The following is a 24427-nucleotide window of genomic DNA, read 5'->3' as shown; positions in this document are numbered from 1 at the left end:
TTGTCTATTTGTGGAATCAAATACTGTTTTTCTATGATTTAGAGTATAACTTTTAAGTAATATATTTTTATTACTTTTGATGGTAATCATATCATTTAAACATTTAAATTTCATTATGGATACCATGTTGGTTGCATCTCATATTTTTGGCATGTAGTTATGAGGATGATCCCATGTTAACAATATGAAATAGTAGTTAAGTTTTCTCTAGGCCTATAAGATATGATAATTAGAATATGTGTATACATATATATATTTCTTTTCAAGTTGTTTTCAGTATGATTCCTCCAATTAAAAGGTATATATTCTAATGCAATGAATTTTTTCCAGCATAATTTCAAATTTTTTTTAAATAATGAGTTTTCCTACAAGACTTCACTATGACCATTTTGGGATATGTTTCACTAAAATTTGTAAACCATGGGTTTGTGAGTCCAACATGAATATTTACTTATTAAATCTAGTTCATAAAGTATATTTTGTTTCCTTCCATATTGTTTACTTTTAAGTCCATGATTCGTCAAAGTTTGAGAGATGTGTTCTAAAGTTGACTTCTATTATTATAGTTTTGTTAACTTCTTTTTGAAAAATTCAAAGCTTTTTATTCAAATATAATCTTGTTCAGTGGTAAATAGCTACTACTGACATACTTGAATTTTGTGTGATAACTGGTAGCACTTAATGAAGTAACTTTGAATTCCACTGTATTTTCTGCGTTTTTGCCCTGAACTTTATATCATTTAGTAATATTGGGACTTGACATCTCATATCACAGAGATATGACTGTGTGTTGAGAAGAGCATATAAGCAATTTTAATCTACTTTATTAGGTTATAACTCACCCAAAATATATACATTTTAGGTGAAGCTGAATGAGTTTTGAAAAAATTTAGACATGTATAAATACCTCCTTAACCAAAATTTAAAATATTATGGTAACCCAAGATAATTTCTTGAGTCTCCTTGCAGTCATTCACCCCAATCCCTGCCCTAGGTAATTACTCACTAGATTTCTATCATACATATAATGCACATAAATTTTTCATGTTCTTAAACTTTATGTAAATGGAATTGTAGAATATATACTCTTGACTTCTTTTGCTCAACACAATGTTTGGAGATTCATCCATGTTGTCATACATATCAATATGTTATTCTTTTTACTGCTCACTAATAGTGTTCCATTGTATGAATGCACTACAATTTGTTTTTAAACTCACTCATTGATGGACATTATCCCCTATGTTTTGGCTATTATTAATTAAAATTCTAAGAGAACCTATAAATCTGTATGTTCACATATTTTCACTTTTCTCCATTTATATACATTTTTATGAAGACTTTGCCTAATCTTTCTTTTAATGAATTATCTTATTTTTGGGTTTTAAGAGCTCTTTATATATTTTGGATGCAAGTCCTTTGTCATATGTACATGACAACTGTCTACCAATTAGTGGTTTTCATTTCTTTTTCTTAATGGGGACTTTTTTTTTTTAATTTTTTTTTTCAACGTTTTTTATTTATTTTTGGGACAGAGAGAGACAGAGCATGAATGGGGGAGGGGCAGAGAGAGAGGGAGACACAGAATTGGAAACAGGCTCCAGGCTCCGAGCCATCAGCCCTGAGCCTGACGCGGGGTTCGAACTCCCGGACCGCGAGATGGTGACCTGGCTGAAGTCGGACGCCCAACCGACTGCGCCACCCAGGCGCCTAATGGGGACTTTTTGAAGAGAAGATTTTAATTTTGAGAATGTTCAATATGCTGATTTTGTTTTCCTTTTATGGTGTTTATAGGTACCCCATCATGTATTACATTTGCCGACTCTAAGGTTGTAAGGATTTTTCATGTTTCCGTCTATAAGTTTTATGCTTTTATATTTTTGTTTAGATCCATTATCTATTTAAATTATTTTTTGTGTATATGGTGTTAGGTAGAGCTCCCCATGTCTAACCACACATCAAATGATTCTCTAGAAGGATTCACAGAACTCAGAAAAACTATTATATTCACAGTTACAACTAAAGGATTCAGGTTAAAGTAAGCAAAGGAAAAAGTTATAGAGTATAGAGTAGAGGAGAGACCCGGCATGAACTTCCAGTTGTCCTGTCTCAGTGAAATTATGTGAAAAACACTTACTTCTCCCAGCAATCATGTGTTATGTGTAGGAAGTATTGTCATCCAGGGAAACTCACCCAAGCCTTGGTGTCCAGAGGTTTACTGCGGGTCACACTGTGCACAGGGAGCATCTGCATGACTGACCCCCCCTAGTCTCCAGTCCCTCCAGTAGTTAAACTGGTACATGATGGACTAATTCACTCATTATAAATCACATTGTTATGATAAATTATCTGGCAGGGCCCAAGATCCCAGGTACACAAATACCTTCTTATCAGTCAGGACAGTCTAAGGGCTTAGGGGTTACCTCCCCGATACTGATTTCGTTGCAATTTGCAGGGTTTCAACATGCTAAGTGTGCTGAGTTTTCCCTTTACTGCATGATGTGAGGTAACAGTAGAGGTTCATTTTGTTTTCTATAAGATATACACTTGTTTCAGCACCATTATAGAAATTACTGTCTTTTCGTATTGAATTATATTGGCTCTTTTGTAAAAAATCAATTGACTTCACATGAGTAGATCTATTTAAGGACTCTTCTCGATATATCTATAGTTATGATGATAATTCATAACATTTTATTATATACCCTTATGCTATGTCTCACTGCTAGGTAATGTAAGCCATCTCAATTGTTCCTTCCTTTGCAATGATGTATTGGCTGTTTTAGTTTTTTGCATTTCCATGTAAATTTTAGAATCAGCTTAAGTTGTTCTACAAAATACATGCTGAGAATATGCTTGGAATTGTTTTGAATATATACACCAATTTGTGAAGAATTATCATTTAAAAATATTAAAACTCCCATCCATCAACAAAGTATTTCTCCATTTATTTAATATTCTTAATTTTTCACAGCCATGTCTCATGTTTATTTTTTATGTAGAGATCTTATACAATCTTTTGTTAAATTTATTCATAACTTACCCCCATATTTTCAAGTTTATTGCTGGTATATATTAATTTATTGCTAGCTTAACTTGAGATAATTATCACCAATAAATGAGACCAAAGTGAATAACGGGGTGTCACTCAGATTTTCTTCTAAAACATAAGAATATTTTAATTTTCATAAATCAAATTAAATTTCTATTTAATAATTAAATGTTCCAGTAAAATATAGTTGACAAGAAAGCTTCTAAAGACATGGAATTATGAGTATCCTGATACTAAGGAACTGGCTGCATCCCTTTCTACTATGTGATTTAAAGCTCTTTCCCAATACAACCTAAGGACACTTTTCATTTGTAGATTCAAATGTTTTTTCTATTTTTGTAAATTTTTCTTAGACTCTACTTTTAAATATTAGTGCTATTATATTGTTTTGCTTTTTCTTCTTAAGAAACAATTTTTAAAAATGGTGTCTCGGGGCGCCTGGGTGGCGCAGTCGGTTAAGCGTCCGACTTCAGCCAGGTCATGATCTCGCGGTCCGTGAGTTCGAGCCCCGCGTCAGGCTCTGGGCTGATGGCTCAGAGCCTGGAGCCTGTTTCCGATTCTGTGTCTCCCTCTCTCTCTGCCCCTCCCCCGTCCATGCTCTGTCTCTCTCTGTCCCAAAAATAAATAAACGTTGAAAAAATTTTTTAAAAAAAATAAAATAAAATAAAAATGGTGTCTCTATGTGCCTTCCATTTCCAATATATTTTCTACAAATACTTTTACTATATTTTCTTTTCTTAGAATTTATTTATTTATTTATTTATTTATTTATTTATTTATTTATGAGAGAGTGAGATAGAGAGAGAGGTAGGGAGAGCAGGACAGAACACATGCAAGAGAGAGAACACGAGCTGGGGGTGGAAAGGCAGAAAGAATCCCAAGCAGACTCTGTGCTGTCAGTCCAAACCCCAATGCTGAGCTCATGCTCACAAATTGTGAGATCATGACCTGAGCTGAAGTCAAGAGTCAGACGTTTAGCCAGCTGAGTCACCCAGGCACCCCGCTACTTTATTTTCACTTACTTATTTGTTTATCAGTGTTTCTTCCCATTTTCCTTATTGTTTATTTGAGGCTATATGACCTTAGGAACTTTATAATTTTGTCTTCATTTCTGAGATAAAATTATCATTTCTTCCATTTGCGTTTGAGTTCAATAAACTCTATTGTTCTCTGCTTTTAATCATCCACTAATGTTCCAAATAAAGGGTTAGTATCCAAAACATATAAAGAACTTATAAAACTCAACACCAAAAAACCAAATAATCCAATAAAAAATGGGAAGACATGAAAAGACATTGATTCAAAGAAGACATACAGATGGTGAACAGACACATGAAAAGATGCTCATCATCACTTATCATCAGGGAAATGCAAATAAAAACTACAGGGAGATATTACCTCACACCTATCATAACAGCTAAAATCAACAACACAAGAAACAAGTCTTGGTGAGGATGTGGATGGAAATGAACACTTATGTACTGTTCTGGGAATGCAGACTGGTGCAGCACCTCTGGAAAACAGTATGGAGGTTCCTCAAAAAATTAAAAATAGAACTACCCTATGATCCAGCAACTACATTAGTGTGTATTTACCCAAAAATACAAAAACAGTAATTCAATATATATATATATATATATATATATATATATATATATATATATATGATGGAATGTCATTCAGCCATAAAAAAGAATAAAAACTTTCTATTTGCAAGGACGTGGGTGGAACTACACAGTATAATGCTCAGTGAAATAAGTCAGAGAAAGACAAATAGTATGAGTTCATTCATATGTGGAATTTAGGAAGCAAAACAAACAAGCAAAGGGGAGAAAGAGAGAAAGCAAGAAACATAATTAACTATAGAGAACAAACTTGGTTACCAAAGGAGAGGTGAGTGGGGGATGGGTTAAGTAGTTGATGAGAATTAAGGAGTGTAGTTGTCTGATGGGCACCGGCTGTTGTATGGAAATGTTGAATCATTACATTGTACACCTGAAACTAATACAATACTGTATGTTAACTAACTGGAATTAAAAACTTTTAAAAAGTGATCACATATCACCATAACAAATATAATAATAATGAAAAAGTTTGAAATATTTTGAGAATTACCAAAATGTGACACAGAGACACAAAGTGAGAAAATGATATTGGAAAAATGGTGTTGATAGATTTGCTGGACACAAGGTTGCCACAAAACTTCAATTTGTAAAACAAAACAAACAAAACAAAACACCTGTGAAGCACAAGAAAACGAGGTATGCCTATAGTGACTTCTAAAAAAAAAAATCCACTAATGTTCTTAGTATTTTAATTTCAAGGTTCCACCCTCCATATACTCAAATGGTTGACTGATGACGCCTAAATCTGTTTAGAATGGTATCTAATAGTTACCTAGACTTCAGAGTTTTTTGTCTTTGTTTTTCTCCTAAGGGAATTTTCCTTAGCTGCATTAAATTATTATTATTTCTTTTAATATTTATTTATTTATTTTGAAAGAGAGAGAGAGAGAGAGAGGTGTGGGTTAGGGGCAGAGAGAGAAGAAGAGAGAGAATCCCAAGCAGGCTCCACACTGTTAGCACAGAGACCAATGTAGGGCTCAAACTCACTAATTGTGAGATTATAACCTGAGCTAAAATAGAGTTGGATGCTTAACTGACTTGACCACCCAGGCCTCTTTGTTCTGACTTTTTAAATACAGTCTTGATAAATTTATTAATCTTCTTATTGTTTATATATATAACATTTTAGCATATTTTCAAAATCCTAGCATTGCAAAATCCGGATGCTGTGGATTTGTTCTGTTGATAAGGTAATAAGTAGTTCCTCCAATTCTATGGCTCTGTTTTGTTTTTTAGGACCCTAATTTTTATTCTTTTGATTTTGCCACTCTTACCACTCAATTGCCACAAAAACGATTCTCTCTTCCATTGTGGATTTTTGTCCCATAGAATGGTCACTTGCTTTCTAAAAACAATTTCATTTTCAGTAGCCCCTTAGGCCCATAATAATTGGGATGCCACCAGAAAAATTAACTCCACTCCCAGAAAAACTCAAATACAGGGAACAGTGTAAAATATTTAATGTTTCTATCTAGTTACCTAATAGTCATATACCTTGGGTAGAAAACTATAGAAATAATTTTCTGTTTTCTTTTGTTTTTTTCTGTTTATGGTAACAAGTGACTCTTTCCATTTTCTTAATCTGCTTTCTATCACCATTACTTCTACCATCTCCTTGGGAAAAAGCAAAATCTTTATTCCTGTTTATCCATTATCATCATCAAACATATTTCTTTTTCCCTTTCCTTCATTCCTTCCTCCCTCCATCCCATCATTCCTTCCTCAGGTAGGGTGAGTAGGACTAAAGTTACAGAAGGAAGAAAATAAAAATCTTTATCTGCCACATAAATACACATTCTGAAGAAATACATATTCTCTAAATGTCATTCACAAATTACCAAATTAGCTGAGGCTTTTCACATAGTATTTCTTAGAATTTTAAGAACCTCTTTGATGATATCAGTGGGGAGCTAATACAAGTACACTTTTTGAAGGAATGGGACGTTACTTAATGCTAGTAAACTTTTTTTCCCATTTAACACTAGAGGAAAAGCAGAGAACTGCTTACCCTTTTAATTGTACCAAGTTTTACTTCTTAAAGCTCCCTCTTGTGATCCACAGTAACCTGGGGAGAACAAAACAGGAAATTCTTTCCTGGAAGGAAGAGTCAGGAGTGAGAGAGTCTGGGTGTGGGCAAAAGCTTTATTCCACATTTGCTGATCCTACCAGTAAGCAGTACGGAACAGGGAAGAGGACTGCAAAAATCTTTTCAACTTTACATACTCCCCCTTTTTTTTCTTTGATTTTGTTACTCTCTGATGGGTTCATCATAGTGACTGAGGAAATAGTAATTCAGGTGGGAAGTACTCCTATACTCATGTCTAGAGGCAGGAAAGAGTGGATAAAGGGGATTTTTAGTTCTGTGGTGACTCTGGACTGTGGGAGGACACCAATGGAGAGAGTAGGTGGGTGGTGGTGGCTTTTGAGAAGAGGAGAAGGCAAGCTATTTCCTGGGGATCACAAGCAAGGGAAGAAAGGGAGAGTAAAAGTGGGAAGAGCTTGGTATTACTGAGTAAACACTGTTCCCATTTACTGATAGATGCAAAACAGTCAGTATAATGGGAGGTCTCACTGAACCAAGTAACTAAATAAAGAGAAAATTTCACAGACTATTGGACTGAGACTATATTGGTGAATCAAGCATAGAAAGGATGGGAACCTCAAACATCCCATAGTGTGCTTGTATTCCCACAGTGAGAAATGTTCACATTTCTTCACTTTCTATAAATTTTCTCCAGTCTCTAAATAGCACTGTTTGAACAAATTTGCTGATAGATTTATCTCAGCCTAAAAGTAATACACAGACATAAATAGCTCTTAAATATTATTTATTTCCTACCTACAGGTATCTTTTTTTTTAAGTTTATTTATTTATTTTGAGAGATGGAGAGAACATGAGTGAAGAGGGCAGAGAGAGAGGGAGACAGGGAATCCCAAACAGGCTTCAAGCTATCAGCACATAGCCCGACATGGGGTGCTCAAGCTCATGAACCCTGAGATCATGACATGAGTGGAAACCAAGAGTCAGATACTCAATCAACTGAGCCACCCCGGTGCCCTTTACCTACAGATATTGTAATAAAAATTTCCTGTATACATAAGCATACTGGGCAAAACTATGATAGCTTAATTTTTCTCTCATCAAACTGCATCTGTAGACCTTAAGACCTATTTACACTTGATAGTTACCGTTTATCAAACTATTTTTTTTATTTTTTTAATATGAAATTTATTGTCAAATTAGTTTCCGTACAACACCCAGTGCTCCTCCCAACAGGTGCCCTCCTCAATGGCCATCATCCACCCTCCCCTCCCTCCCACTCCCCATCAACCCTGTTTATTCTCAGTATTTAAGAGTCTCTTATGGTTTGGCTCTCTCCATCTCTTTTTTTTTTCCTTCCCCTCCCCCATGGTCTTCTGTTAGGTTTCTCAGGATCCACATAAGAGTGAAAACATATGGTATCTGTCTTTCTCTGTATGATTTATTTCACTTAGCGTAACACTCTCCAGTTCCATCCACATTGCTACAAAAGGCCATATTTCATTTTCTCGTTGCCAAGTAGTATTCCACTGTGTATATAAACCACAATTTCTTTATCCATTCGTCAGTTGATGGACATTTAGGATCTTTCCATAATTTGAATATTGTTGAAAAAGTGCTGCTATAAAAAAGGGGTACAAGTGCCCCTATGCATCAGCACTCCTGTATCCCTTGGGTAAATTCCTAGCAGTGCTATTGCTGGGTCATAGGGTAGATCTATTTTTAATTTTTTGAGGAAGCTCCACACTGTTTTCCAGAGCGGTTGCACCAGTTTATCAAACTATTTCACATACATTATGACATGTGACTGATCATGTCTCAATCCATGAGAATATTACTGTTTATTCTGGTCAATCCAAACCCCTTCTATCAATGCAGAAACCTTGGACTTTCTTAGGGAGAAAGTTAATAATAACGTTGCATTGATGATTAGAAAAAAAGTGCTCTCTGCTCAGACACTTTCCTTTGATGAGCCAAAAATAGACTCTCTGATGACATGTTTCGAGTTCAAACCCAAAGTTCTTTGTATCAAACATCACATCTTCAAAGGCAGGACTTGCTCATAGGTTTTAAGCCAGGAGATTGGTTAAGGGAATGACAGGTTAAAAAAGTTGTTGCTCTAAATATAACAGCTGATATAAATTAAGCACTTACTATGTGTAGGGATCTAAGTTTGGTTGTTTCACATATCACATCTTTGTCACAAATACCCTCTAAGAAGGGGACTCTATCTTTCCAGTTCACAGATAAGGTAACAAAAACATAGACCCTGAAAGAGAGAAAGTCTTATCCTCATAATGAGAGAGTAATGGTGAGTTATTTTCTGCTTAGCGGCATAGAATAAATCTTCAGTATTGTCCTTGAAATCTCAGCATGGGTGATCTCATTTTCTAAACTTCTCACCTGCTAATGCTTCTTCCTGACCATTTATCTGTGTCACACCTATTCTGCTGATGTTGGTTCTGCTTCTTTTTTATAGTACATGTGTGTCTACGTAACCTAATCTATCTTTCAACTGCCTTCCAGTTACCTTTATTTACAATTTTAAAAAAATAATGGTAAGATTATTAAGAATGTTTATACTAGCATTTGTCAAACTGAATTCCATGGAAAAGGGGTCACACAAAATAATCTATGACAAAAGATACCCTAATCAAATATATTTCAGGAACGTACATATTTTTGAAAAAAAATGTTAATGTTTATTTATTTTTGAGAGAGAGAGACACAGGGCTTGAGCAGGGGAGGGGCAGAGAGAGAGGAAGACACAGAATCCGAAGCAGGCTCCAGGCTCTGAGGTGTCAGCACAGAGCCTGACATGGGGCTTGAATCCATGGACCTTGAGATCATGACCTGAGCCGAAGTTCAACTGAGCCACCCAGGTGCCCCAGCAATGTTACATATTTTTTGAATTATGATTGATAAACAGTATTTTATTAGTTTCAGGTGTATAAGATAGTGATTATATATTTTTATACATTACAAAATGAACACCATGATAGGTCTCATTATCCTCTGTCACCATATAAAGTTATTACAATATTATTCACTGTATTCCTTATATTGTACATTATATCCCCATGCCTTATTTACTTTGTAACTGGAAGTTTGTGCCTCTTAAATGTTAGGTGACCTCTGGAGAATCACCATCAGCTTTATGAGATCAACAGCCTCTGGAGCTTTCTTTTGAAAAATGAAATGTTGGGGCACCTGGGTTGCCCAGTTGGTTAAGCATCTGATTCTTGGTATCAACTCAGGTCATGTTTCAGCCCCATGTCCAGCTGTGTGCCGAGCATGTGGTGTACTTGGGATTCTCTTCCTCTCTCCACCCTCCCCTGCTAGTGCACACATTCTCTCAAAATAAATTTTAAAAAAGAAAAAAATGTTAATTTTACTTAACATATCATTTCCAGATGTATTTACTATAAACCTCTACACACATAGCTTTTCTCATATCATTTATGTATATCCTACAGAACAATGTATATATGTATTTTCTTATCTGTTGGTATATACAATAAAATCTATCAGCTTTGAGGAAATCCCTGAACACAAAGTTCTTAGATTTATTATAGAGATTAAATACCCCCCTAAGGAGTCATCAAAGAACAATTCTGCAAGGCTTTTATCTTTGGATGCCTTGGTATTGGTTTTCACACACCCCAGTTGGGGTCACACAATATTTATCATCTGCTCCTGCTATCACGGTAAAGTAAATGCTCTCATGACCACTGAGGCATTCCCCAGGGAGGTTGTATATTCCCTCAAAGAACTAAGGCACCAATGAAGGAAGAATACTCCAGAATGCTACCTGTAGGAGAACAAAGCCTCTTGCAGAGGCACTGTGTTGAAAACAAATCTGGAAACACACCCATGCCTAGTTTTATGGGTTCCTGACTTCTTACAGGATGCCTGTCTCGAAGCTAGAAAAACAAAAGTTTAACCATGACAACCCTAGGACATTTCCAAGTAGGACCAATTTGAACTCCAGTTGGGATTCTTTTCCTGGTAAAAGTCTTCAATATAAGTGATTTTCACTATAGACTTGATAGTGACAACTTAATTATCAAACACTCTGGAGAGGATGCAATAACATTAATGCAACTTGACACATAATTATCATTTTTCCAATATAATTACCATGTAGTTAAAGCTCTGTCCTTGCTATAAGATTTCTGAAATGTTCTTGTCCCCCTCTGATGCTAGGTTTATCATCCTTTCTTATATTCACTCCTAAATAAAGAGCCAGTCAGAGAATGAAAAAAAAAAAAAAAAGAGATGTATATTCAGGCAGTGAAATTCACATACCTTTTTTCCTCTGGACTTCTGCAGTGGATATTACCTTCAATCTTAAAGATAATAAAGAATGGATGTGGATATTTACTGATTTTATCACGTGTTAGGGAACTAAAGCCTTTTGCATATATTATATTTAATCATCTTTACAATTCTGAAAAGTACTTATCCTATTATCATTTAAGGTGAGAAAACTAAGACTCATATAAGTAATTTCTCCAAGACTATCAGGGTTGTGTTAATAGCTGTTATTTCAATCCTTGCCTGTGTATTTCTGAGGCAATTGTTCTTAACTTTACTTGCATCTTAGGATCACCTGAGGAATTCAGTAACTAGTAGTATCTGGGTTCCACCACTAGAGATTGGAGTATGGTCTTGATATGTGCATTTTTAAAGTTTCCAGGTCTTCCTGAGGTAGCAATGGTTAAGAATCACTGCTCTAAATCCCTCCTAAAAAATCTCCCAAACTACCAAATAATTATGCTTCTGTATTTTTGATCTAGAAACTAAAAAAAATGAGAAGTACATAGCACAATGAGTTTTGTTTCAACTTAAGGATAAATGAATAGATACATGATTTTGGAGAAAAAGTGCACCGTAGCGGGCAGGAGTAAATGGTCTTTGGAATTAAGATAGAACGGAGTTTAAATTACCTCAGACAAACCACTTAGGGCAGAAAACCAAGAATCTTCCTTGCTCCCCATTTTTCTCCCTACTATCATTTAGTTCAACACTAATACTATTAGTACTAATTTAATTTTTACCTAACTCTTCTTTAAGAAATCCTCCTTACCTCCCCACCACATACATGCCACAATGTCCTTCATGTCCCTGTCCTTGTGGATGTAGATTTTAGTAGGAAAGACCACAAAATATGATTTATTAAATGCCAAGTGATTCTGGTAGGTCAATAGAGAGCATCATCTTGGGAATTTGAGGAGACTTTCTGGAGGAAATGACAACTGAACAGAGGATAATACAGAAGTCAGTCAGGGAATGAAGTGAAGCAAGGATGGGAAAATACATTCTACTCAGAGAGATCAGCATGGATTATGGGTATAAAAATGAGACAGTACTATGCACAGAACACTTGGGAATTTGTAGGTAATTGAATAGAGCCCAGATGTGGGATATCTTTTGAACAACGACAAGATGTTTTAAACCAAGATTCTATTTAATAGATGCATAAGACCTTACCATTAGAAAGAACCTGCTGTTTAATCCCATTTCTGAAGTACAAAATTCCTCATCCTTTGAGGCCCAGCAGCATGAGTGTAGGACACAGCAAGTATATACTGAGATGGCGATGAAATCATCAGTTCTCCTCATCCTGTATTCATTTCCCCAAATCACAAATCAGTCTGAGAATCTAAACAAAATATAGGCAGGTCGACCTCTCTTTAGAAATAAAAGCAATTTCTGCAAAATCAACATTGGCAAGAAAAGGTACTATGCTTTTTTGGGGTAGACAAAGTTGTCTTTCAATAGTTGTCTTAATGAATAGCTCTGTTTCCCATCAGTTGTCCTATTAATAAATGAGTACATAATGTTTTACATTATGGAGAATGAAAGACATTTCCTTCAATTATACATAAAAAACAGCCAAGTAAGAAAGACTGCCAAGTATGAAATCCATTTTTGATGCATTTTCTTTTGTTTCTGCCTGTGGTTTTCCAAGTGATATATGCACTCTATTTCCACACACTGTGAATCCCAATATATGTGGATTGTAATCAGGACACTGGAGGTTTCCATCATGGAGTCCTAATGAATGAACACACATTGTGACTATTTTTCCTATATTGAAAAAGAAAGTGTGTTTATGTTTGTTTGCTTGCTTGCTTGTTTAATACCCTTGCTGTGTCTTACCTCAGTATTTCGGTAGTTTCTCTAACTGACTTCCTGGCTTCTGGCTTCTTATCTCTAAACTCTCTGCCTACTTTTGTCAAGCCAATCTTCAACAGATTAAGATAGAAAGTTGTCTAATCCTGTAGTGGTTTTCCTAGCTCCTAAAGCCAGTTATCAACCCAAGATCTATTTTGCCAAACAGATGGCATTTTCCCTGTAGTAGTGGACACCCCACATATGGTTCCCATACACTTCTCCAACAATCTGACATCATTTAAAAGGTTTTTCTACCTGAATTCTCTTCTCCCAAATCTCCATATTTCAAACCCCACCCTACCAATTCTACCAGGATACTCAGAGTGATAGACTTCCATCCAACATTTCCTATTTCTTTTTTAACCTGTCAATAAAAGTTTTGTCTTAATTGATTTACTTAGAACAATCTGCCTCAAATCACAATTTATTTTACTGGATTGTGAGTTCCAGACAAAGAAACTGATTACCTCCTCATCTCTCTCACCTTCCCCCGATTTACATGTCCACATACCCATGCTTCCTGAAAAGGTCCAATGTTTTGGTGGCTCTTGTTCCTAATTGTATTTCCAGGGGAATTCTTAGATGAAACAAGTCCTAAATCAATACTCTATGATTGATTTAAGTCTTCCCTTCCCAATTATTCATATGGCTAGCCAGATGTCTTCAGTGGTGAGTTTGGTATGCCATAGCCACAATATTAATTGTGAAAACAAAGTGTAGAGGAACCACTTGCATAAATATATATACACATATAAACATACATGTGTGTGTGCGTGTGTACTTTCATAATTACATTTGTCTCATCTTTTTCCTTCTTTTTTTGACATTTTCTTTTAATATTCAATCTTTTTGTACATTTGTATTTTCTACAGTTTTAATACAGTTTTGTTCATTGCCTGAACCATAATCTACAAATCTATTTTAAAAGTTGGGGAAAACACTCTAAAATTACCCTGAATGTAAAATATTTAAATATTTTTATTTATGTTTTATGGCTTAACCATGACATATTATCATTATTACTATTCTTTTGAAACTATTATTTTTACAATAACTAACTCCAAGCTATTCTGATCCCTGGGGCTGCTGTGGTTCCTCTAGTAACACTCAAGATAAAGGTTGCAGGAAATGAAATCTGGGTTAACCTGAAGGACTTTTCTGTAAGAAAAAAATATATGTTGAATGTATTTTCTTCTTCCTGTTAATCCACTCCACGTATGATTTTGGGTATAATTTCATATCTAACCTCATTCTCTAAGGTACATAGGCAGTTCATAGCTCAAATGTCTGAGCAAAAAAGTATCAGTATGGGCCTAAAGATATTTCTCTTTTCTGGCTTCCTTAGCAAGAGCCTTTTCTCTTAACTCTAAACTTAGTATCAAGAGGAAATCCTAGAGCTTTAGGCTTTTTGGGCAGTAATTTCACAAAGAAGTACTTGCTACCTCACCTCCACTTATACTTTGAATAGAAAAAGGCCAGGAAACATAGATATCTCTGTGACCTTGATGTAAGCTCTACCTCTTTAGATCCTTTGACCTACATATACTTGGTGTACTGCATGTGATGGTATTGTTTTCAAACAAGTGTTTATTTTCTTATTTTTAAAATAGGACCTATTGTGAAGGAGATGTACTGAAGGAGAAGCTGTGGCCATTGCATGAATTGAAATATGGCTAGCGCCACACACAGAATGGGTGCTCAGAGTGTGTCTTCTGGCTTTACTGAGAACACGTAATAGAGAAGGGCAACAGATTTTGGCACCAGATAATCTCAGCAGACTACAAACCCCACCAGATTAGGAATTATAACTGCCTCAATCTCCACCATTTGACTCCAAATATCTAGCAGATACTTCCCACAACAATGTGTTTGTTGAACAAATGAACAAAGGAATTAACAAACATAAGTGGGATTAAATTTTGGTTCTGACATTTACCAGCATCCTGTCATTTAAGATTAACTTCTTTGAACGTTAGTTTCTTCATCACAGATATGAAGACCACACTACCTGTTTTCCTGGATTGTTATCATGTTTAAAGGAAAGCATATGACAAGTCTTCAAAAATACAACAGGTATTAAGTAGTTGTTTGTGGGATGGATGGATGAATGAATGGATGGATGGTTGAGTGGCTCAGTGGATTACGTGGGGCAGGTCAAATACAAAGTAGATGTTGGATGTGTGAAGATACACTCATAGGTTCATCTTACCAACACCTCTTTTGGAAGACAAAGAAATTATTGACTTTCACCTCTGGCCTAATCCTAAAGTTACTGATAAGATGCCATATCCCACTTGCACATACAGTTTAAAAGACAGTTTCATTATACCCATTACTTTTACATTTACCCTCTGTCAGTAGCATGCACACCGGCAAAGGAGGAAATTAGCAATTGGTAGTGACTCCTACAGGTCCACCTTTGTGTTGAAGATTCATTCTTTACCTCCTTTTCCACCCAGTATTTGACAGGTTTGTAAATGGGTAGCAATAAGGTGGTGGTAGTGGGATTTGGAATGATAGCCCAGTCTCATAAATTAGACTCTTTTCTTCAGAATATTTTTCTCCTGTTAGTGTTAAATGTATATATTGACTTGCATATTGATAAGTAAATCTCTCTTTCATTTTCATCCGATTTTCATAGTTAGTATTAACCTTAGAATATGCTAGCAATTTGCTCATACCCTTTAACAAAGTATTTGTCTCTACTTAGTTTATTGATTTATCAATCTTTTTTTGTATTTAATTATAAAATCATTTTTTAATGTTTATTTTTGGAAGGAGAGACAGAGCATGAACGGGGAGGGGCAGAGAGAGAGGGACATGCAGGCTCCAGGCTCTGAGCTGTCAGCAAAGGGCCCAACGCGGGACTTGAACTCATGACCCCTCATGACCCATGAGATCATGACCTGTGCTGAAGTTGGACGCTTAACTGACTGAGCCACCCAGGTGCTCCTATAAAATCATTTTTACATAGGCAGGGGTACATTAAAATGTAAGTATTTTGTGTATTTGTGTAAGTGTGCATGTGTATGGATGTAGATGCATATACTTACAGATGAAAGGAGCTGTATCTTTTTAAGAGGGACTAGACTTTAGACATCTTACATTTCAGACTATATACTGAATTACTTACTGGCTAAGTTCATTAGCATTTCAGTAATGTAACACTTTAATTGTGCTATGAGATTGCTTTAATCTTCCTCTCCTCAGTAATGAGAAATGCCTCACCCTATTGTACAACTTTTGAAGTATTATGCACAATTCTGGTTCTCTGTGACCTATTAAAACAGCATCTCTGGGAGGCAAAACTTGCAGAACTCTTAAGCATGGCTTCCCAATGCCTTCAAAAATCTGATTTCAGCTTATCTTTTCAGGCTGTCTCTCCTCCCTTCACCATTTCCATGATCTAGCTCTCTGGAATGATTCATCACCCATGGGCATTCCAGTACCTAAATTTCATACACTTTAATACAAATTTATTACAGATTGTGTTCATGAAGGAATCAACTGTAGCCATTATCTATCTCACTCAGTGAGCCCAAAAGGTCTACAAAGCAGAAATCATTTCTGGCTTTCCTAACTCCTGCCTGTTCAGTGTCTGGCACTCCTAATTTGCATTTATGTAAACAAATAAATGTTACAGTTAATTAAATCCAAAATTATATATAATTTAAAAATTTCCCATCAATAGGAAGAGGTAATTTGACTATGTGAATTTTTAAGAGCCCAGTCTATAGCAACAATCTCAGTATTTCCATTACAGTAAGACTAAGGATGAAGGGGAGTAAATATATTATTTGGATAAGTAGATAAGTTGGGGCTGTACAACTGGTGATACCTTATGAACTCCAAGAAGTCTTAAGAAATAAATCAAATTCCCTTCTGGCCTCTTGGTTTTGCAATGGAAGAGGCCACAGGAGTCAAGTTTATACAGAGCAACAGACGACTATACTGGTTCATCCAAATATATCTGTCGACCCTCCAGAGCTGCTTTTCCTGCCACCTACAATCTTGCCTTTTCTCACCTTCAAGACTATCTCTTTGGCTCAGCTGTCCTCTCTTTCCATGTTCTTTCCATCTGTGCAGCTATTACATTCCATGTTGGCTCTAATCATTGGCAGAAATTTTATTTTTCATAGCTCTATCTCTCACCTGAGGATTTTATGTTCATCCCCAAGTTGTTGTGAACTGTTTCCATGGAAGGCTTTTCTATACTGGTTCACAACTTAATATTTGTGTGTCTTACATGTTCATGTAACCTCTTGAGCCTTGATTTACTCAACTCACAGATAGGAATAGTAGGTAGGAATAGTGAGTCCTAACTAGATGGGTTATTAGGAGAAATGCATTGAGAATGAAATCTAAAGTAAAATGTGAATCATAAGTGAATAAACAATTTTCTATATTTGATGAAGTATCTTACCCTCAATAAAGAGAATGGGAGAGAGAGGGAGAAACAGAGAAAATGAGAGAAGAAAGAGAAGAGGAAAAGAAACTTAAAAGAAAAAAATAATCTATGTGTATAGAGAACTAGGAACAGCACATAATAGTTAAACTTGTAAACAAAATGTTACTTGAGGAATAAAAGGGCAAGATATGTCTTCCTTTTTCTTATTTTTTTTTTTGTGGTAGATTGAAATCAGCAGTTCTTGAAAGAAAAGCTTATCTTCTCAATCTACAAAAACTCCTGAAATACACAATTTGCATATGTATTTAATACAGTTGCAAGAAAAAAAATGACAATTTATTGAGTGAATTTTATTCATCTTAAGACACTGACCTTTCTCAAGAGAGATAAGTGCAGTTGCCTCCAGCTATATGAATCACTTGAGTTTTTGTGTTTTTTTTTCATTAGTGAGAGCAATTTTGCCAACTCTCTTCTTGAAATGAGATGTCAACCAAATGCTCAAATATTTACGAAATGACATTTTGTGTCTTTCAAATAGTCAGTCAGTCTAGGTGCATGAGTCCTCCCCAGTGTATAGCTATTAAGAATCAGTTGCAAGAAAAAAAAATAGTCATGAAATAAAAAGGAGATTTTATAACACATGGCTTGAAATCTTAATGTGGTGCCTCAGATCAATCAAACCAATGAGCATCAAAGTTCAGTTTCAGCATCAGTGTTTTTATGATAGATTTTCTTCTACGTTTTTTCTATTTTCTCCTGTGGCTGGGTTATAGAAGGCTGCAGGTAATGTTTGTGTTGTAAAATTGAGGCCAGTAATTTAATCCCCCCATAAAATTCACTCACAATTACAATAGCATTGAAATGGTACATAAATGAGTTCTTCATAAAGCAGAAAAGAAAAATGGTACAACAGTTAAGCTTTTTAATGATGGGCACTAAAGCAATGCTGCTGATTAGATTCTTTGCTAATTACCTTCTGTTACTTAGATTGGATGTATTTCAGCAGAATAGAAACATCTATTCATAAATAGTTGTTTTCTTGGTAGTAATATGAAAACATTTGATTCTAAAGTTGGAAAGTCCCTGTCAGGGTCATATGATCCAGTCTTTAGCTTGTAGACAAATTTAATCATGCACCACCTGAAACATAGTTCCAATGACTTCCATTTAGTTGGAGGGTATCTATTTTATACACAATGGTGGAAAATCATAGCAGTCATAATTTGAGATGAGACTTGAAACCCAAAAATTCTACGTAAGCAGCTGAGACCAGGAGCAGCAAATGCAAAGCACCTAGGCCAGGATGAGCTACAGATATAAATAAAGGATTAAGTACTACAAGGTAGTCCAGAGAGTTAGGCAGGGGTCAGATGATAGGGACTTTTCAGACCAGTTCAAAATACTGGAAACTTAGTCTAAGAGTTATTCAAAAGCCTAGAGGGCTTAATCAGAGGAATGCTATCATGGAAATAAAGTCTTAAGAAAATCACCTATCTCCTAAGTTGTAAATGGACTTTAGTGGGGTAAGAATAGAAGTAGGGAACCATATTTGTATGAGGTTGCTATGGACTGAATTATATCATCCCAAATTTGTACGTTGAAATCTTAACTGCCAAGGGTACTGATTAGGAGACAGGTTTTTAAAGAGGTAATGAAGGTTAAATAAAGTAAAAAAAAAAAAAAAAGTGAGGCCCTATTCCAATAGGACTGGTACCCATATAAGACAAGGAAGAGAAACAAGGTTCATGGATGCAAAAAGGCCATGTGAGGACACAGTGAGAAGGAAGCAATCTGCAAGACAGAAAAAGAGAACACATCAGAAACCAACCCTGTGTGCACTGCAATCTTGGACATTCCTGCTCCAGAATTGTGAGAAAATTCATTTATGTTTTTTTTTTTTTTTAAGTCACCAAGTCTGTTGTGCTCTGTTAAGGCAGACTAAGCAAAATAACACAAAAGTTACAGAGTTACCCTGGTAAGGGAAGAGGTAGTTTAAAAATGTTCATTAAAATAGAAATGTAGACAGATTTAAAACCTATTTTAAAGAAACCGTTTTCTACCTCTAATGAATCAGGTATAGTGTTAAGGGTAAGAGGAATGACAATAATAGATCTATACATATATGGTAGTGCTATTGCTTGATTCAGAAACAGATGGAAGAAGAACACATTATGGAGTGAAGGGAACTGGTGGTTTTTACTAGCATGCTAATTTTGAGATCCAAATGGACATATAAGGAAGCGAGATATATGATCAGTAATTCAGAGAAGATATATATTTGGAAGTCATTGTCACCTCCTATAAAAACAGTAGTAGTATACTTGGTAATTTCCAGTTGCCCAGAACATAATTACTTTCAGGATGGACTCAAATCCAGGTGTGCACATACATGCATGCATGTGTACACAGACATTTGTCAAAGTGCAACCAATATTTATCAAAAGTCTACTACATTCCAGGACTATATTTTCCCTTGGAATTGTGCTATTCTCTGGAGAAAACAGGTCTAATATTGACTCTAATAAAAGCTTACAGTCTAAAGTGGGTGGAGATTGGGTATATGCATATGACATACAAATAAGAAAACAAAAATAGATGCTGCCATAGCATTACAAGTGGACTGGAATGGGACATCATTGAATGGATAGTGCAGTGGTAGGCAGAATAAAAGCTTCCCAATAATGTTCATACCCTACTCTTCAAAACCTGTGAATATGTTACACTACAGGCAAAAGGGAATTAAGGTTGCACATGCCATTAAGTTTGCTAAGCAATTGTTCTTAAGATGGGAGTATTCTGTATTATCCAGGAGGGCCCACCCTAATTGCATGAGCACTTAAGAGCAGAAGGAGAAAGGAGAGTCAGAGAGATGCAAACTGAAAAGCATTCCAGCCTTTAAAGGTAGAAATAAGGGGCCAAGAGTAAGTAATGTGGATGGCCTCCTGAAGACAAAAGAGGCAAGGGAATGGATCCTCCCATAGAACCAACGGAAAGAAACAGAGTCTTACAGATGCCTTCACTTTACTCAAATGAGATCTGTGTCAGACTTCTTAATTACAGAACTTTACTATATATACATATATACATGTATATATATGTATGTATATATATATATGTATATATATATACATACATACATACACACACACACATATATATTATATATATATATATATATACACACATATTATATATATATATATATATATATATATATATATATATATATTTACTGTTTTAGGCCACAAAGTTTGTTGTAATGTGTTACGGTAGCAGTAGAAAATTAATACATGTATATAATTCAAACTTTGGGATCAAGGAAGAATTTCCTTAAGGAATAACACTTGAGTTGGAGACTCAACTCCAGATGAATAGAAGTTATCCTTTGGGAAACCTGAGAAGGGAGAAAGAGAAAGCACAGTATTTTATCCACACAGAAAGAGAAGCAGGTACCAAGACTTAGATCCAAGAGAAAGTGCTTATTATATAACCATATTTGCACTACTTTAGCAAGTCCTTCAAATAAATAGGCTCAAATCATATTCACAATATTTTTAGCAAATTCTTCAATGCCAGGGATGGTTTTACAAATACAGTGTTATGAGGTTAGATTAACCTGATTCCCTGATTCCATATTAAATAATTATTTTCCAGATTAATCCCGTATATTTACATGAACCCATAAAAGAGGAATAAAAATTTAAAAAGGTACTTTTCTACGTCAAAAGTGATTGAAATCCTACTCCACCCACCCCTGTATTAGAAGACTTGAAGAAAACCATTGTATTGTTTGAAGATAGATACTCACTTGAGGGTATGTGGGATGAAGTGGCATTTTGAGAGGTGTAGGAGACCCTAGAGATAGATGGAATAGAGTGAATTCATTGACCAGAACAACTGAAGAAGTGATCTTGAGGAAATAAACACAGTTGACCCTGGAACAACACAGGTTTGAACTGCATGAATCCACTTACCCATGGAATTTTTTTAAATAAATAATATAAATACATGTTCTTCTCCTTAATGATTTTCTTAATAACATTTTATTTCCTCTAGCTTACTACATTGTATGAATACAGTAAATAATACATGTAACATATAAAACATGTTAATCAACTATTTATCTTATTGGTAAGGCTTCCAGTCAACAGTAGGGTATTAATAGTTAAGCTTTGGGAGAGACAAAAGTTATACATGGACTGCAGATGTAAGAGAGTCAGTGCCTCTAACCCCCATGTTGTTCAAGGGTCAACCGTCAGCAAAATGTTAATATATGACACACTGAAGTAAAAGAAGCAGGGATGAGATACAGAATAATTTATGGTAATTTAAACAGAAAATAAATCCTCTAGTGCAACAGAATCCCATTATAACCCATTTGTTCATTTCAAAGTTTTGAATATAACAACAGTTACATGATACAATATGAAATATAACTCTATTTGATGGAAGATAAACTGGCCTAAATGAAGAGTCTCTTCCTCTTACACAAGCATTATAAAAAAGGATTCATTGTTATTGTTGCTGACTTAGAAATGGGCAAAGAGTCTTAGATTTAGTATGAATAAAAAATACTTCACTATAGAATGGCCAGATACCTACAGGCATGATAGGCATAGAAAACAATAAAGTATTTCCTAATTATCAGAGTCATAATAGAGATCAATTATTGTGTTGCACCTTAGTGAGGGTTTCTCAATGTCCTGTGAGGTTCTCAAGGAGGAAGGAGCTTACAGATAAAAGATGTTCGCAAATTGCAGCTTCCAACTCCAGAGTTACTCTCTTCCTACTTGTAAATCAAAGATACTCATACCAAAGATTTCCCCGGGAAGGAAAGCAATTAAATTTGTTTAACACAGTGTTCCACAAATATGATAGACTCTGAGTACTGATAAGGTACTATTACTGGCTCAAGACTGACATTACCTCTATTTTTTGTAAAATGGTAGAATATAGTAATTATTATTACTCCCTCCACTGAGTTGTATTTTTCTATATACTGAATGTGAAGAAACCCATTCAGTAAATATGGAACCAGCCTTAATCAGAAAGTTTCTTCCATCTTTTCTTCCTTCTATCTTCCCTCCGTCCCTTCTTTCCTTCTTTCTTTGTATACAGTATATATTTCCCAAACAGCAGTCACATAGCATTAGTAAACACTGGGAAAAATGTCCATCTAGTAATAGAGGAATCTGGATTTCAAACATTCAGACTGGTGGGAATTTCAATGACCTTCACTATCCATTACATCCTAGAGTCAACCTGAATCTTGCCTATTCTAATTAGAAATTAAGACAACTACTGTTTCCTGCTTTGGACTTTTCACTATCATCTTAGAATACATTGAAAGTGTATTGGAAAATAAAATTGTGTTAAAAATAAAACATCTCACCTAGGTGTTTCACTAAAATAACATGTCTATATCCCATTTCTTACTGCAGACAGTACTATACGAAGTAGATGCTGTCCTTCACATATTCATGCAGAAAGATATGTTCAGTACCATGCTTAATGATGGTAAGCCAAGATCTATCTAAAGAGATGGCATTTGAACGGAGATGTAACAATGAGAAGAAGCCAGCTGTGCAGAAGGGTAGTAAAAGGGCACTGAAGATAGAGCAAAGATACATATAAACTCTCTGAAGTCCAAAAGAGTTTGCATCATTCAAGGAAGAAATTGAACCTAAGTGTAATGGACAAATGGTCACCAATGCTGTTGCACTCTGATACTTATGCCCTTTTGTAAGCGTCTCCTCTTGAGCATAGGTGGGAGCTGGGGTTTGCTCTTAACAAAGGGAATACAGACAATGAGATCGGATATATTTTCAGTATTATATTTATAAAATAGTAACTTCTGTCTTGTTGGCAGATACTTATTATTGATTCTTACCCTTGCTGACTTTGATAAAACAAGAAACCACATAGGGGAGGCCCACATGGCAATAAATTGAGGGCCAACAGTCAGATGGGAACTGAGGATGGTCATTGGTCAATACCGGGCAAGGAACTGAGCCTTAAGTACAGATGGCTACAAGGCAATGAATCCTGCCAATAGATAGGTAAATCTTAGAAGCAGATTCTTTCTTAGTTCAGCTCTCAGATGAGCTTCCAACCTCAGCTAAAACCTTGATTGCAGGCTCATGAGAGATCCTGAAGCAGAGCACCCAGCTAAGCTCTGCTTTGATTCCTGGCCCATACATACAAACTTGGAAATAATAAATTACTCTTATTTCAAGCTGCTAATTTTGTGATAATGTTATGCAGGAAAAATATACTGAGAGTTACAGAGGTACAATAAGGCAAAGTTGGAGACCTCAGCATGGGTGAAACTTGAGAGGGTATTTTAGGCTATAATGAAGAATTTAGCTTTCTCAATGCAGCAGATAGCCATTAAAGGATCCAAGTAAGAACGGTCACCTGATTTGATTTACTGTTTTTTAAAAGATCACACTGGTTAATATATGGTAAAAACACTGTATCTGATTAAAGATATTAGGAACAATGAAACTAGTAATTCACAGGAAGGACAATATTTCTGTGATCAAAGGTAACTTTGCAAATGAGTAGCTTAAATAACTTTTTATTTTATTTATTTATTTTAATATATGAAATTTATTCTCAAATTGGTTTCCATACAACACCCAGTGCTCATCCCAAAAGATGCCCTCTTCAATGCCCATCACCTACCCACTCTTCCCTCCCACCCCCCATCAACCCTCAGATTGTTCTCAGTTTTTAAGAGTCTCTTATGCTTTGGCTTAACATGTGGAAAGTTATAAGTTAACAGATATGCTCGGAGAACCAGAGGGCTGGAGGACAACGGGAGGGAGAGTTGTTGAGCCCTGGACAACAGAGCGCAGCTTGGTGGGGAACAAAGGTGCTCGCCAGTGCCATCTCCCTCGCCCATCCCCCAGTTAAATAACCTTTTAAAACTGTACAGGTTATAGATGAGCCAAACAGCCAGCGAAGATTGTGATAGAAAAGAGAGTTTGAATAGTTATGGATGTGGGAATGAATGAGCCTTATACAAAAGGGTGGTTATGTTTTGACTGAAGTAAGGAATCCACATTAAGAAGTTAAAATGATCTGGATTAAGAAATAATTGACTCTTACCATCTTAT

Source organism: Prionailurus viverrinus, chromosome E2 (assembly GCF_022837055.1).
Source record: "Prionailurus viverrinus isolate Anna chromosome E2, UM_Priviv_1.0, whole genome shotgun sequence".
Classification (NCBI taxonomy): domain Eukaryota; kingdom Metazoa; phylum Chordata; class Mammalia; order Carnivora; family Felidae; genus Prionailurus; species Prionailurus viverrinus.
This window is presented reverse-complemented; position numbering follows the sequence as displayed.